The sequence below is a fragment of the Cupressus sempervirens genome, chromosome 10 (assembly GCF_028749045.1).
Source record: "Cupressus sempervirens isolate cs-2001-9-10 chromosome 10, ASM2874904v1, whole genome shotgun sequence".
NCBI lineage: Eukaryota > Viridiplantae > Streptophyta > Pinopsida > Cupressales > Cupressaceae > Cupressus > Cupressus sempervirens.
The window spans coordinates 247,429,493-247,443,118 of NC_143127.1; the positions used below are offsets into that span (position 1 = coordinate 247,429,493).

At 34.1% G+C, this 13,626-nt stretch overlaps 1 pseudogene; it reads right to left on the minus strand.

The window, feature by feature from the left end:
• LOC149533553 (uncharacterized) overlaps positions 1 to 13,096 on the minus strand; it is a 71,561-nt pseudogene extending 58,465 nt beyond the window's left edge.
• Between the last annotated feature and the right edge of the window lie 530 nt (positions 13,097 to 13,626).

Below are 13,626 nucleotides of genomic sequence, written 5' to 3' on the forward strand. Positions count from 1 at the left end.
ACAAGACCAAGGGTCAAATAAAATTCAATTAATAGATTCAGATTTATAATCTAGAAAATTCAAAAAAAGACACAAGTCCATGAAAAATCAATATGGAAATACAAGTTCGAATCATGAAATAAAATACTGTGGAATTGTCTATAACCATTTTGACTCCACAATCCTAATCATTAAGAAAAGGGCTACAAGATCCAATCCTAATCAAGCCAAATAAAGAAACAGGCAAAAACTAGATGGCATGTCAAATGAGACAATGCCAAAAAACCCAAAAATAAAACATCAAATAAATTGACAAAATTAAAATTCGTTGGTCTAAATCTACCCAACATCACACTTTTCCAATAAAATCTTGGATTTGAATACTTTATGAAAATTTAGCAACATAACAATAGAAAAACTTACAAACCCTTATGCTAAAAACATCAAATACTCACCCCCGCCCAACTAGGTGATGGATTTGCATAAAAATAGAGGGGAACACTAGTTCTCCACTCCCTAACATTTAGCAACCAAAAATAGGAAATAAAATGGACTAAAACTAAATAAACCATAAAGTCTTACCTCATAGACAAAATGGAAAAATGAGAAACACCACTATAAAATAATAGGGTCATTGAATCATACAAAACCATCGAGGAAGTAGAGAAATACTAACATGAATCCAATGAGCCACTCCACTCTCAAATTTTCCAATCGAATTGATCACAATGAGAAAATGAGGGAATTTCTCCAAGAGGATTTTGGAGGAACTTCCTCATTTCTGAAAAAAGGTCAAAATAGAAAGTGAGTAGAAATTTTTTTTGGCATAATATAAGCATTTTGACAAGTGACTTATAAAAATAGATTATTAACCCACTTAATAATCTATTTGCCCCCTTTCCCAAATAAACCAAGCAATTCCAATTAATTAGAATTTAACTAAGGCAAATTAATTGTCAATAAAATAAATATTAAATAAAACAATAAAATCCCTCTAGGCCATTAAAATAGCATTTAATCTAACCTTTTCCTCAACAACTATGGACTCCTAAATGCACAGACACATCGACAAGTCTAATCACAAAATGAATCCAAATTTACTAATTATCGAAGGGTTAAAATAACATAATAAAGATACATCACCCATACTAGGATGAGATTGGCTCAACATGAAAAGTTTGATCACTAACTCCATAGGCCAATATTAGGGATATAAGTCATGTATAGTAAATGAACACAATCAAGTTTAGATGCACAATATATCATAGCCAAAGCAACAAGTATGTATAACTACATAATTAAAGCATATAATTAGTTCTATTTAAATAATCATTGAACAAGCTATTCTGCATAAACTAATGAAAGACAAGGTAATTATTTGTGGCACAATAAACCAATGAATCCAATATGGATAAATCATTTTTTAAATTTTAAAGCATTTAATAATGGAAGTTATGATAATTAATCAACAATATAAATGGAACCATAAACATATAATTCACATGGTCAACCACATAAGTAAACACAACTATAGGAACCTAGTCAAGTGCAGTAGGACAATTAATACACAATGCAACTATTAGAAAGTAAAGTCCACCAAGATAATTGAAAGGGAAGGGGGGGCTGAATTATTTATGTAATCAAAAAAACTTTTTTTATCCTTATTAAGTCTGAAACAAGTAATCACCAAGTGCAACAACCACAACAAGAAAACCATACAAAATTACACTAGATTTGTTAACTAGGGAGACCCTTCATCAGAGGGAAAACCCTAGTGGGGATGGTACCCACAAAATTATGTGCTAATATATAAACTATTGACATTAAGGTTAATTTTTTTTATTAGTGACTCACACTTAGTCAATTGCTTAAGCTGCTACCAAGCTTATCTAGTAATTTGTAGTGTTAACCAAGCAATCCAGTTACTACCGAGTTCTATAGTTGCTACTAAGTTTTAGAATCTATATTTGGTTCACACCAAGCAGTATCTATTGAGTTGATCATTGATAATGCTAACAAAGCCTCATAGTATTAACCAAGTTACACAATGCCAATTATGTTCTCTAGTGTCTACTAAGCTCAAAATGTCAGTGATGTGAATCTAGCATTGACCGAGCCAAGGAGTGTCAACCAAGTGATTCAGTTTATACCAAGATCACAGTGTTAGTGTTGATCAAGCCACACAGTGTCAACCAAGTGATTTATTTTATATGTTGAGTTTCGTAGTGTTCATTGTGTCCCAAGTGTTGATCAAGTTCAAGCTACTTGGAAGTGATTAGTATGAAATGAGCTTCTATGTCTATCGAGAGCATGACAATGCTAAGTGTTGACAATGGTTGTCGAGTATCAGAACATCACCAAGTTTGTCTTTGGAACCTGAGTGCTAGTAGTTGGGCTAACTTTGTGATCTCGATGGAAATCTATGTTGTAGTTGACTTTGATGAATTATGATTTGGATTGATATATAAGTAATGTATTGTATCACATCCAAATAAGAAGAAAGTATGAAGCAAATATAAAGAGCAGAAGTCTGAAGTAAGAAGGCTACAAGCAGTATAAGGGACATCAAAGATTTATCTATCACAACAAGCTGATCTTCACATTTCAAAGGAATCTCAACCAGCAAATCAAAGTTGCAGATTAGAGATTAACCACTAGTTCATCCCAATAGGTGTATCAGCTAAATCCTTTAACAACGTAGACTTAATAGTCTTTGACAAATCTCTTTACTGACAGCATACTTCACTGTATGTTTTGTAAATCCTTTAAAAAGGTGGACCTAGCAATTCTTATTGCTCCTAAAAGGGCAGATCATCAGAAGTGATCAATTGTAAGCCTTAACTGGCCAAATTTATACTGCAGTACTAAAGCTTGTGGGTATCATTCCCACCCCAATTTTACTTTCTATTTGGAAGGTTTCCAGTGTTGGAAATATAGATGGAGTAACTAAGAGGGGGGTGAATCAGTTATCATAAAAATAAATACACAAATCCCTTAGATGTCTGATAAATCTATTTATTATTGTCACTCAGTAAACATACTGAAAATGTTGTGACTCAGTAAATGTAGCGTATGTTATACTTATTACTGATCTTTAAACATTCATAGTGATTAACATGCGAGCATAAAAGAAATAACATGAAAACATGAGACACCAAATTTAATGTGGAAACCCAATATGGGAAAAACCACCAAGTAACTAGCTACTAATTTTCACTCTTTTGAAGTGAGCCCTGTTAGGAGCTAACCTAGTTAAAGGTTACAATACACACTATTAGGTGTGACCTTGTTAGACGATTTAATCACCCTATTAGGAGTGGTCTTGCAAGAGGTCTTTAAAACAATTTAATGGAACTATCACCTTGTTAGAGGATTTACAACTGGCCATTAAACCAACTCTACTAAGAGATTTTGGGATTATTGCTACAATGGTAAGAAAGTAACAATGAAATGACTTGAATGAGATGCAACTGAATTGCTGATTATAGATCTATGTTTTGCTTCACACTAGATCCTTCTTGATCGAATAAAACTATGCTACTCCTCAAGGATATCTGACCATCCTTCTAATTTGCTTACACTTTCCTTTCAAGCAATCAATACACTTGCATACTCACTCATTCATTTTAGAATCTCAACTTCACCTTTCATTTATACCATTCAAATTATCAAGTCAAGCCAATTACAACTTGCAGTTACCAATAATCAGTACCTCAGTTAACTAGAATCAATATTTCAAATAATTAATCATTTCTCAAATTAACAAAATCTTTCATTGGCCGACCGTGCTTAGTAAACATTGATCCTAAAATGATTTCCTATGTTAACCAATAGAAGCTTGGTTAACACTATGAACTTGTGAAATCCTTTGGCGACTGAGTGAGCTCGATAAACACTAACTCTCCTCTATTAACCATGAGAACTTAGTTAACACTTCTTTCTGTGACAATTTCCTTTGATGCCCAAGTGAGCTCAGTAGACACTGTCTACATAGAGTAATTTCCAGGAATGCTCGATAGACACAAAAAATTGCCTTGCTGACCAACTAAGCTCGGTAAGCACTATCTACCAACTGATATGACATTTGTGTAACATCAAAGACAACACACAATTAGACAATTGTATCCAAAAATCTCCCTCTTTGGCATTGATGGCAACACAACATGTCACAGCATAATAAAATTTGAAAACAAGTCTTTCTCTAACAAGAATTTTCTTCCTCTTAGATTTTATGCCACAAACTTCTCTAATGTAGTAATCTCCCTCTATGAAGGAATTACATAGCTTCTTCTTCAAAATAGAAAACTTTCCCTTAAACAAATTTCAGAAAGATATGTCAGTAAACTCTCCCTCTTTGACAACACATGCCAAAGACAACACATACCAAATGATTATCAATGTACCTTGAGTACTAATTCATATGCAATGTTCCCTTGACTATGCTACATCAACTAATAGATCTTCAACTTGGTTCTTGTTGATGCATCACTAAAACTTTATTTTAGTGAGCTTCAGATAGGGGAATGACTCCTAACTTACCTCTTAGATACAAGAATGCATCCTTAGGTAATGGCTTGCTGAATATCTCTGCAATCTACTCTTTAGTATGGACATATTCCAATCTAATTTCTTTATTCTACACCAATTCTCTAACAAAATGATATTTTATGGCAATTTGCTTGGTTTTGGAATGCATCACTAGATTCTATGATATGTTAATTGCACTTGTATTATCACAAAACATAACAACTGGTTCTTTGATCTCAACCTTCATGCCTTCCAACAACTATTTGAACCAAACAATATTAGAATAGTTCACTGCTACTACAACATGTTTTGCTTCTGCTGTAGATTGGGATGTACAATTTTTCTTTTTACTTGTCAAAGATACCAAGCTTTTTCCAAGAAAGAATGCTCCACCACTTGTACTCTTTTTGTCATCAATATTTCCTACCCAATCAGCATCAGTAAACACTTTTAATTCTAGATTTCCTCTAAGTTTATACCACAAGCCATAATTTTCAATACCTTTCAAGTATCTCAAAATTCTTTTGATTTCCATCATATGATTTTCTCTCAATTTTGTCAAGAATCTTGCCACTATACCAACTGCAAGAGCAATATCAGACCTTGTATGAACTACATACTGTAATTTTCCAATCATTGATCTATATAAGGTCTGATCTACCTCTTTTGAATCATCATCTTTGGTAAGCTTTAGTCTAGTACACATAGGTGTTTCAATTGGTTTTGAATCTTCCATATGAAATTTCTTGAGTATCTCCTTGATATACTTAGATTGAGTAATGTAGATATCATTATCGCTCTACTATTTTTGAAGACCAACAAAGAACTTAATCTCACCAAACATAGACATTTCAAACTCTTTGTTCATTTTCTCTAAAAATTATTTTCATAGATCATCATTCCCTATAAACAAAGTATCATCCACAAAAATTAATGCTAAAACAATCTTGTTGTCTAGTCTTTCCTTGATGTACAAACTATTGTTATTATTAGTTCTCTGGAAACCAATATAAATAAGGTAGTTATGCAATCTCTCATACCATACTCTAGGAGCTTGTTTCAGACCATATAATGCTTTGTGTAATTTGCAGACCATATCCCTTTTTTTTGGATCAAAAAAACCTTCAAGTTGTTCAATGTAGACTTCTTCATCAAGAATACCCATTGAGAAATGTAGATTTAACATCCATCTGATATACCTTAAATCCTTTATGTATTGCATATGCAAGTAAGGTGTTGACACCTTCCAATATTGCAATAGGAGAAAAAGTCTCACCATAATCAATTCCTTCTTCTTGAGAGTAGCCTTTACATAACAATCTAGCTTTGTTGCTTGATACCTTACAATCTTCATTCAACATATTCCTGAATACCCACTTTGTTCCAATCACATTTTTATCTTTAGGTCTAGGTACAAGAGTCCAAGTTTTTTTCTTTTTTATTTGCTCTATCTCTTCATTCATAGCTTCAATCCAACTTTCATTTTCCAATGCATCCTTAACATTTCTAGGTTCAAAATAAGCAAGTAAACATGTATCTTTTAGCTTACTTCTTGTCATAGTACCTTTTGATTTATCTCCAATAATATGATCTGGTGCATGATGCCTCCTGACATACTTGGCCAATAAAGGTTCTTTACCTTTTGAATGAATTACATTGTCATCCTCTTGAACTTTAGCATCAGGTTCTGGTTGCTCAGACTTGGTAGACATTGGCTAAGTAGCTTTAGAATGTGACTCGGTTTGAACTTCTTACAACTTGGTGACTGAGGAAGACTCAAGAGTAGAAGTCTCTTCATTGATAGATGTGTCTGGCAATGTATCAGGTTTAATGTAAACAAATCTCCTGTAATCTTCTAGTTCCTTTGTGCTTTCTTCTTTAGTCTTTTTTGCAAACTCATCAATTCTCACATGTGCACTTTCTGTGATTTTATGAGTAGACAAATTCAAATATCTATATGACCTACTTTTGCAAGAATATCCTAAAAATATACCTTCATCACCTTTCACATCAAATTTTCCTTTTTTAGATTCTTTCAAGATGTAAAATTTACTTCCAAATACTTTCAAGTAACTTACATTGGGTTTATAGCCATATCATAACTCATAGGAAGTTTTGAATGAGTCCTTCTTCAACTGTACTCAGTTTAAGGTATGAACTACAGTGCTAATAGCTTCCTTCCAGTATTTGATAGCAATGATCTTTTCAATCATTAGAGTCCTTGCACAATCCATGATAGATATGTTTCTCCTTTCAACTATTCCATTCTGCTCAGGAGTTCTAGGGGTTGATACCTATCTTTTGATTCCTCTTTCAATGCAAAAGTTATTGAATTCATTGGAGATGAATTAACCACCTCTATCTGATCTCAAGCATTTCAATATTTTCCCTATTTCCCTTTCTACTCTTGCCAAATACCATTTGAATTTCTTAAATGCTTTTGACTTCTCTCTTAGATACATAACAGTCATATCATTCTAGAGTAGTCATCAATAAAAAGAATAAATAACTTTTCTCTAGTATAGCTCTCAATTCCAATAGGTCCACACAAATCAGTATGCACAATTTTTAAAATATCTTCAGACTGATAGTTTTTACTTTTAAAACTAGTCTTTCCCATTTTACCAATCTAACAATTCTTGCATAGACCAACATCAGGTTTCTTCAAACTAGGAATGCCTCTTACTTTCCTCAATTTGCTTATTTTCACCATGTTATCAAAATTTACATGACATAACCTTCTGTGCCATAACCAACTTTCTTCAACTTGGGCAATAAAACATGAGCACTCACCAAGATCAAGATAAAATAAGTTACCTTTTGTTTTTTTACTTGATCTAATTAGTTTTCCTTTGTCATCCAATAGTCTTGCCTTGCCATGCATGAATTCCACCTTAAATCCAATGTTGATTAGTTGTGCCACACTCAATAGATTATGTTTTAGTCCTTCAACCCAATAGGAATTATCACATACAAGTTCTTTGGTTAAGGGGATTCAACCTCTTGCTTTTATGCAACAAGGTTCATTGTTTCCAAACCTTACACTACCACCATCATAGTCTTCAAAGTGTTCAAAATTTAATTTGTCACCAGTCATATGATGTAAACATCCACTGTCTATGATCCATGTATCATTTTTGCTCACATGAGAGATAAGTGTCATCTCATCTTCTTCATCATCATCAAATTCATCTTTCATAGCAATGTAAACTAAATCATCTTCACTATTATCAGAATCCTTAGCCATAAAACATGTTTTCTTACCTTTATCCTTGAATGAATTGAAATCTTTCTTGCCATTGCACTTGTCACCTTTCTTCTCATCCTTTCTTTGTTTATTTGGGCACCTGGCTATAATATGACCAATTTCTTCACATGAAAAATAGATTAGGGGAACTTTACCTTTGTATTTTCCTCTACCTCTGGAATATTTTCTTGCAAGTAGAGCTTCAAAAACTTCAAGATCACTGTCAGAACTTTCCTTTGATTCTTCTTCACTTTTTGACTGAGTGTCTTTTATTTTCTTACCTTTCCTTAAGAAAAAGCTTGACCTCAAATTCATATTCAATATCCTTGAAAGTTGGAACACAATTTTCATAGTTATCTAGCTCAAAGGTTGTCAATCTTCCTACTAAGGTATCCAAAGTTATCTTATGATTTGTCTCACACCTTCTTTCTTGAATTGCGGCTACTCTAATTGCATAAATGGGAAGCAATGTTCTAAGAACTTTACTTACAACTATTTCTTCCTTGATCTCTCCTCTAGAAGCTTTGATTGCACTGACACTTGCTTTGATCCTTTCAACATATTTGGCAATGTTTTCATCCTCTCTCATTCTCATCTGATCAAATTGTCCTCTAAGGCTTTCTGCTTTAGCTCTCCTTACATTGTCATCACCACCATAGATATCTTTTAGTTTGTTCCACATTTCAAAGGTAGTTTTACAGTCCTTGATATCCTCAAATTCTTCATAGCTTAAAGTAGATGCAATATCTATCATCATGGTGTTATGAGTCTTTTTCTCAGCAATTTCACCAACAGATAATGTACCAGAAGGAGTTGTGTATTCTTCATCAAGTTATTTCAATAATGAATCACCAATGGAAGCCAGATGAAGTCTCATGAGACCCTACCATGCTGAAAAGTTATCTCTGTTAAGCCTTGGAATTTCTCTCTTGTAAGACATCCTGATCTTTATCTTAGGTCCTTGAAACCCTTCCTACAAGCACCAAAAGCTCTGATACCAAATTTTGAAAATATAGATGGAGTAACTAAGAGCAAGGTTAATTAGTTACCAGAAAAATAAATCCATAGATCCCTTAGATGTCTGATAAAGCTATTTATTGTTGTCACTTAGTAAACATACTGAAAATGTTGTGACTCGGTAAATGCATTGTATGTTATACTTATTACTGATCTTTAAACATTCACAGTGATTAACATGCCAGCATAAAAGAAATAACATGAACACATGAGACACCAGCTTTAACGTGGAAACCCAATATGGGAAAAACCACCAAGTAACTAGCTACTTATTTTCACTCTTTTGAAGTGAGCCCTGTTAGGAGCCAACCTGGTTAAAGTTTGAAATACACACTATTAGGTGTGACCTTGTTAGAAAATTTAATCACCTTGTTAGGAGTGGCCTTGCTAGAGGTCTTTAAAAAAATTCAATGGAATTGTCACCTTGTTAGAGGATTTACAACTAGCTGTTAAACCAACTCTACTAAGAGATTTTGGGATTATTGCTACAATGGTAGGAAAGTAACAATGAAATGACCTGAATGAGATGCAACTAAATTGTTGATTACAAATCTATATTCTGCTTCACACTAGATCCTTCTTGATTGAATAAAAATTTGTTGCTCCTCAAGGATATCTAACCATCCTTCTAATTTTCCCACACTTTCCTCTTCAAATAATAAATACACTTGCATACTCGCTCATTCATTTTAGAATCTCAACTTCACCTTTCATTTATGCCATTTAGATTATCAAGTCAGCCCAATTATAACTTACAATTACCAATAATCATTACCTCAGTTAGCTAGAATCAATATTTCAAATAATTAAACTTCATTTCTCAAATTAATAAAATCCTTCATTGGCCAACCATACTCGGTAAATACTGATCCTAAAATGATTTCTTGTGTTAACCAACAGTTGCTTGGTTAACACTGCAAACTTGCAAAATCCTTTGGAGACTGAGTGAACTCAATAAACACTAACTCACCTTCATTAACCATGAGAACTTCGTTAACACTACTTTTTGCCACAATTTCCTTTGATGCCCGAGTGAGCTTGGTAGATACTGTCTACATAGAGTAATTTCCAGGAATGCTCAGTAGACATAAAAAATTGCCTTACTAACCAACTGAGGTCTGTAAACACTATCTACCAACTGATATGACATTTTTATAACATCAAAGACAACACATAATTAGAAAATTGTATCCAACATCTAGGTCACCATTTCTTGTGCCAAAGTGTTATGAATGTTTTATTGCTTTCATGCATGCAATTAGATCAACATATTTTATGAAGGATTAATTGGTAAAATAAGTTGAAGTCTTATTGGTTCTTGATTCAACCCCTCCCCCCCCACCCCCCTCCCCAACCCTTAGTAACCTTTCCTACTTTGTATTTCCAACAATTGGTATTAGAGCATTGTGGTTCTTAGTGAAGAAGTTTAGAAGCTTGAGAAAATATCATGTTGGTGTTTTGAAACAACATGGTTTCAAATTACCCTGATGAGAACAAGATACATCTAAAGGAAGCTACTTCCCATCCTTAACATATCCTTTCAGACACTGAGCCAACTATAAGGCTAGAACCTTCTTCTACTTCAGGCTCTGCAAAACCTAGATGGGTGTACCTCAGATTCATTTATATGGCACCAGTTGTTAAAGCACACAATGAATCTAAACAAAGTAGATAAAACCCTTATTTTTCCTATACTTATGCAATAACAAAGATGTGCAGTAGCAAATTACAACTCTACGAAATCCACAAGTTGAGTGAGGGTAACACTTGCAGTTCATTCAACATTAAAGGTAAAGATATCTAATTAATGATGTTGAGTTTAGCAAAACTCCGAATATGCAGCAGTAAGAACAAGTTGATCCTATAGCTGATCAGTGCCTTATCTATTGGTAAATTCCACAAATTAAATACAAACATATGTGATATCAGTGACATATTTCATACACTAAGATATCAAATCTATCCTATCACTTTGTGAATCAGACATTGGTGTTCATAAAGACATCATTCTTATGAAATATCCTTCTCAAATAACCAGTAGCCCTATCAAACACATCAAGGATTTACTTGGCCCTTTGTTCCAACAGCAAAATATATCTAACATACAACCTTAAGGGGGTGTAAATGGGTCTTAATTCTTTGTCCTTAAACCACATAAGATTGCATATTACAGAGATAGGAGACAAGAATCAAAATGAAACTAAAGAGATTCTTGCTCATTTGTATTCATTTCCTTGAAACTATACATTTAGGTGCATGAAATTGAAACATAGAAATGCCTAACATATCAGAACTAGCTATATTATCTTCACTACTGCTATTCATACAAGAGAAAATATGTTGAAGAATGTGGTGTCACAGTGATGAAAACACATCAAAACTAGGACCAATGGCCTCACAAATTTGAGAAAACTCAAGATTGGAACACACATGGTATCACAGCAATGAGAAATTTTCTCCAAAACAAGAACCCTTACAATGGATGAGAAAGAGAAAGATATAGAGGAAGAATGGAATCCCAGATCTAATTTGAAGATGACATGTGTCTACTTGAATCTCCATTCTTTGTTGTTGTAAAACATATCTCCTCTTTCTACCCCTAAAATCTAATTTAGTTTTCATCATTATTCTGTAACAAACTTGAAAATATCTCTTATAAATGATAAAAACCCTTGTGTTGCTCAAATATCTAAAATGCATCATGAAATAATGATATAATATGGATTTAACTGACTTGAATGTGACAAAACTCAACGCTAACTACATTTTTATTGTCTTTTACATACATTCAGCTCATTTCCCTACTAGAACTCACATTTGCACTTCAATACCTAATGTGGTTGCGAATTGGGAATCTGAGAGAGAACCTTGTATAACCTAAACAAATATATTCCTATGCAAAAAAAAACTCCAAAATAGAAAGTCCATCTTCTCCCAGTTCCAGTAATATATAATATCATTATATGGGCTTATCAGAAACTTCCAAAATCTAGTTTTGAAAAATATGCCCCTAGCAATGGTCTCTAGTCTGCACTTCACCCTTTTAAATTTTTAAAATTTCTAAAGTTCAAACTTTAGCTTTATCTTTTTTTCTTTTTTAAAATTAAATTCTCTTGCACTGGATTTTTAAGAAAACTATTTAAAAATTCAGTTTTTAACATTCTCTATTTTCCCTTTACCGTGCATTTTGGGTCAAACCCACTTTGACTAGGCTAACACATGTCACCATCTTATTGGTCAACCTCTACATCATCACCTACCACCAAGTGCCACATGGCACCTTCTAATTGATCTGCCAGTTACTACCACATGGCACTACCTCATTCGTTGCTTGATCACCCAAACAATTGCAACATCATTTCTTTATCTGCACCTGCCATGTAGCTACCACGTGGTACTTTGTTATTGGTCTAGGAGTTACTCCTACCACATCACCATAGACTAGGGCCCACTACCACATGGCACCAAGTGCTTTACCACATTACATATCTTTTGTGCATCTTCGCAATGTAGGAATGTGCTAGCCATTGGATCTCACCATGTGGTGAGATTTGGATCATCCATTTTGGGTCCACTAGTGACCATGTGTCAATCTAAGATTCATTCTTCTTTTTCCATGTCATCCCTTAGATTTTCATGTTCAGGTGTTCAAAATTTCTTAAGTCATCCATTAGTTGAGTCCCACATGCAAGCAATTTCCTTCAAAAGGTAGGGCATCTTTAAGACATTTTTTTATGTGTGCATTTGGGTATTTAAACATTAAAATGTTTCCTCGCTTGCCCCATGTGGGATAAAAAATTTAAACCATTTTCTCTTTTTCCTTCTCTCTACGAGGTCTCCTCCATTGATGAGGATGGTCAATGAAGGTTTAATGCTTTCATGCAAATGGGGTGAATGGGTTCTCAAAACTGCACTAAACTTTCATGTGTTAAAACAGTTGCTTGAAGACCCGGCACCTGCTTCAAAGTGAGGAAAATGCATGGTAATAAATCTAGAGTAAGTTCACAAATAAACATCCCATGATGGATTGGTTTATGCCTAGGTTTAATGTCTCCATCTTGACCAAACATGGGCTAGCTATGGGTTAGCTCACATACATGGGCAGTGCTATATGAAAGTCCTCCTGCATTTTTTGGCTTGAATGTGGCGTCTTCCTTGGTTTTGCATTTTTTCTTTGATTGGCATACCATATGTTGGGATTAGAAACAATGTATTATGATTGATACCAACATCTTGAGGAAGTTCTAGCTCCTCCATATCCCATTCCCCATCTTCATCATCTCCAACTGCAATTTCTTTATCATTTGTCTTCACCCCAATCAGCATCATTCCCTTGGTCCTCTTATTTGCAAGCTACAGTATTAGAATTTTCCAAATTACCTTCAAAAATACTTTTGGCAACCCTAAGAAAAGGCCAATCACTGCCATGAAGAACATGTAGAGGAGGCATCAGTAGTGTTGATTTCTTTCTTGAGGGTAGAGTTGGAAGATTGCTACCCAAACCAACTGCAAGAGTGTCAGTTATACCTCTCCTTTTGCACTGGCAGAGTCTTCCCTCCTCTCATGCCACGAATGATGAAGGAATTTTTTTTTAAATGGAAGACTCTCCTTCCTCTTCACATGCCCCCCCCTCCCCCCCCAAAATTTTCTATGGTCACATTTCATCTACATACTCTGTTGTGAGTCATGACATCCTTCTAGGCTTTAACCCATGATAAATCCATTGGATCATTCTTCACTTTTGCCACTATATGTATTAATCTTGAGCCATGAAACATCATCATTTCAATACATGCCCCTACTACTTTAGCTCTTATTACCATGGGTTTTACCTTTGCCAACTGGGTGTCTAGATT